Genomic DNA, 4,202 nt, shown 5'->3' with positions numbered 1-4,202 from the left:
TCCTATTGCGTCAATAAAAGCAAGCAGCGTCTTGATAGGTTGTGTTCAATACTCAGTGTTTGGGATTTTTTTCTTCAGGTTAGTGCCTGAAAAATGCCCAATATAATACTTAGTTGTATTGTGAATATCTATCTGTCTGTATATATATATAAATATATATATATATATATATATATATATATATATATATATATATATATATATATATATATCTGCTTCGTGTGTGTCTGAATGATTATGTATCAGTATCTGTTCATCTATTCTTTGATTTGTTCTTTTATCAATCCGTCAACATGTTCATGGATAAACCAGGTATCAAGCAAATTCGTCCATTTATTTTTATTTCAATTTGCTTGCCTATCTGTTATCAATTTATCTACGTTTGCATTTCTTGAGACCAATCCATCAGTTCTGTAATAATATACTGCTTTATTTAGTCCCTTGGCAGACAGGTCTCACATCTTTTTATAATAGCACTTTTCCAACACAATTGTCACTGCCTTTGACGGGGTATTGATTCATACTTGAGCCGATTGATGTAATAACATTGTTTGGCTCTAGAATTTGCAATCCCTCTACATTTATCTTCCATCCATCTCTCTATCTATATATTTATCTATACATATATGTTTATCATGTCATCTATCTATATATTTATCTATCTATCAATCTATCAACCCATATATCTATCTATCTATCTATCTATCTATCTATCTATCTATCTATCTATCCATCAACGTATCTATCTGTCTCTCTAACTTTCTATCTATCTTGGAAATCGTTAATCATTTGCTCAATGAGAAAACATAATAAAATATTCCTTTATTTTGGATAATGAACTAAGTTAATATTAATTTTACAGACGCAAACAACGTGCGTAGCCACTACAACGACAACTGAACGTACTCCTCTAGGCAGCGGCCATGGGGATTTGTGTAGGTCATTGGTCGAGTGGTTTCGTTCAATAAGCGGATTAGACAGTCTCGCCCCCCTTTCACTCTTAGCCACGAAGTGGACAAAACACAATGGCTACTGAATGGTTGTGAGAACAACGGCAGACTGAAATACAAGAAGTTTCAAAAACCTCCCTTCTCCCGCTGTTTGTTTCTTCCTTGGCTCTAGTTTTAACATCGATAAAATTTGCTAAATTTTTATGTCTTTAGCATTTATTTTTTTAAGAGAGTCAAATGTCCCCTTGAAGAAGTTGTGAGAACTTTCATAATTTTTCAATACGATAAAAGATAAAGCAACATTTACATCTATACATTACCCAAATAACACAAACTTATTTCAGGATTTCTAGACTATATTTTCTGACAAAAAGTTTTGTACTAATAGTTCATCATCATTTAATCCTTTACATTCCTTGTGGAACATAGGGCTTCGACAATACATCTCGATCGTTTCTGTTCTTTGTCTTCTTCTTCATCTCTCCCCAAGACATTCCAGTCAACTTCACCTCTTCCTCACAAGAGCTTCTCCGTGTTTTCTTTGGCCTCCCAACCTTCCTTTTTCCATGAGGGTTCCAGTCCACAGCTTGTCTCCTAATGTCTGTTGTTGGTTTTCTAAAAGTGTGACCAATCCATTCCAATTTCTTGTTGAAATTTGTTTGCTAATTTCATTTTGTCCAGCTTTCAACCACAAGTCTTTATTACTGATTTTCTCAGGCCATCTGATACCGAGTATGTGTCAAAGTAATCTGTTTGTGAAGGTTTGAAGTTTTTTACAAAAGGTATTGGTCACTCTCCATGTTTCTGAGCCTTACAGAAGGATTGCTTTTACGTTAGTGTTGTATATTCTGAATTTCCATTTTGGGTCTGAGGGTGATAAATGCATGTCGTGCTTTTCCTATTCTGGCCTCTATGTCTTCATCTGTTCCTCTAGATATTGAAACAATTCTACCCAAATATGTAAATTTGTCTACGTCCTTCAATTGTTTCCATTTACTGATATGTGTGTTGTGTTGTTGTTTATAAGTCTCATCACCTCTGTTTTCTTTGTGTGTATTCTTAAACCGGTCTGGGCTGCTTCCTTTACAAGTCTGTCTGTTTTTGTTTTGTTTTTGAAAATGGTGATAGGATTGCGACAATAAACAAATATCATGCTAAATTTGTTCTTGTGCTGTTTTCTTTACGTTTTGGGGTATTGAATTGTGGTGAGGTCGCTCGCAATTTTCTCTGTATGACTTAAGTTTGAGCTTCAAAGTTCCTAAAAGTAGATGATTGTCTGATGTGACGTCAGCTCCGCGTTAAGTTAAACCTAGCTGACAAGATCCTGGATGAATGGGATTCTGTTCAATGAGTGCTTGGTTCGGGGTCATCATGAATTCAACTCCTTCTGTGTGGTTGCTAATCTCTATAAGGCTTTATTGATATTGTGAGGTGGTCAATTTGGTTTTCAGTGTGTCCATCAGGTGATATCCATGTTGTTTTGTGGATGTTTTTATGGGGAAAGACACTGCCACCAAATACCAAGTCATTAAAAGTGCAGAAATCGCTTGTGTGCCCATGATGCATTCCTTTCCTCTGTTATCTGGTCCTATCTTTGTCACCATCAGAATGTCTTTGTCTTTGTCTTTTATCAAATGTGGTCTGAAGCAAAAACTCGTATTTAATTTCTGTCTGAATTGTTGGTGGATGCATAGACTTGGATGAGAGTGACTTTTCTCCCTTTGGAGTTAAACCTAGCTGACAAGATCATGGATGAATGGGATTCTGTTCAATGAGTGCTTGGTTCGGGGTCATCATGAATTCAACTCCTTCTGTGTGGTTGCTAATCTCATCTTCATGACCTGAATAAATAATGTCTTCTCCAGATGAGGGTGTGGAATGTCCTGATCCATTCCATCGGCTTTCACATATTCTAAGTAGCTCTCCTCCATACCTGTTTATCTCTCTTGCTACTTGAGCTGACTTTCCTGTCTCATACAAAGTACGCACATTCCATGTTCCAATCCTTGCTTTTGCTTTCATCGAGAAAATAGGTGTCGGAGATCTGGCTCCCTTGCGGCTTTCACCAGACCTCGTCCTACTTCCTCCCGTTCCCACCAAATCTCCTGGGGAGGCATCTCCTTGACTCAAGCCAGTAAAAACAATATTATGTTCTGTTGAAGTTTCTGTAGCTTTGTATTTTTCAACAAGATGGGGCTGCTAACCCTACGCCCAACCCTCCTTCCCGGGCTTTGGACCGGCAAGTGCGCTTTGGAAGTGGTGTATTGTTGAAATATTCACTATAAATAGTTTTTGTTTTCAGCATCAGTACAGTGGAAGAATGTTAAACTAAAACTCGTCAAAACCTAAAATATAAATATACCGTTATTAAGCTCTCGATAATTCGAAATAGTTATTGTCCATACTTCCGATGAACGGACAAGAAATTCTTCATGCGTTCTGTTTACAAAACGATTTTTTTAAAAATCATTTCAAATAGACATTTTCATAACTTTGACTTCTTACACTGCGCGTAGACTATCTGTTCAAAGCCGTAATCATTATTGTGTTTCCCTTTCCATCGCAAATGTAAGACTGTACTTAACTTTATGACATAAGTGAAGTTAACTTTAGTAATGACAGGAAATGCAGCGTTTATGAATAAAAACTATCCTACCACTCTTTTCAAAATTGTAGTTACAATGCCTAAACCGAATACACATAATATAATCATATTATGTAAATATAGAAATATACGAGTAACTCCCAGAGTGAATTTTGGTCTGATTGGGTTTTATTTCACTGTCGTATTCTGGCAATGTACTTCTATAAAATTTGGGCAGAACAATTTTATCTCAAATATCGATAATTTAAGCTGACCTTCAACTGGAAAAAAACAACAATTTTTAAAGATTCGCGTTTAAGAGTTTTTGCAAAGTTGGAGGTCATATTCATGGATCGATATGAAACAGAAGTCTTCTGGTAAAAATACAAATTAAATATGTATTAAGCCAGAGTGCGACAGTGTAGTGTTTGGTTTGACATGGAGAATGGCGATCTTCTCATTGATCACAGAGCAACGTCAAACATTGTTAGGTCATCGTGACATTTAGAATAATAAGTTGAATCAACAGTTGCTTCGTTGCCAAACATTATATTATCCTCTAGAGAGCCACTGCCCTTCTCGATCCAACTGATTCGTCAGGCGTCGTCCTTTTGATGTCTAAGGTGCTTATTTGGATCTGGATCCTCTACTATAAAATAAGCCTCCTG

The sequence above is a fragment of the Berghia stephanieae genome, chromosome 1 (genome assembly GCF_034508935.2).
Source record: "Berghia stephanieae isolate SIO BIC M18660-M18661 chromosome 1, UCSD_Bste_1.3, whole genome shotgun sequence".
Lineage (NCBI taxonomy): Eukaryota > Metazoa > Mollusca > Gastropoda > Nudibranchia > Aeolidiidae > Berghia > Berghia stephanieae.
The sequence above is the reverse complement of the archived record's forward strand: the minus strand, read 5'-3'. Positions refer to the sequence as shown.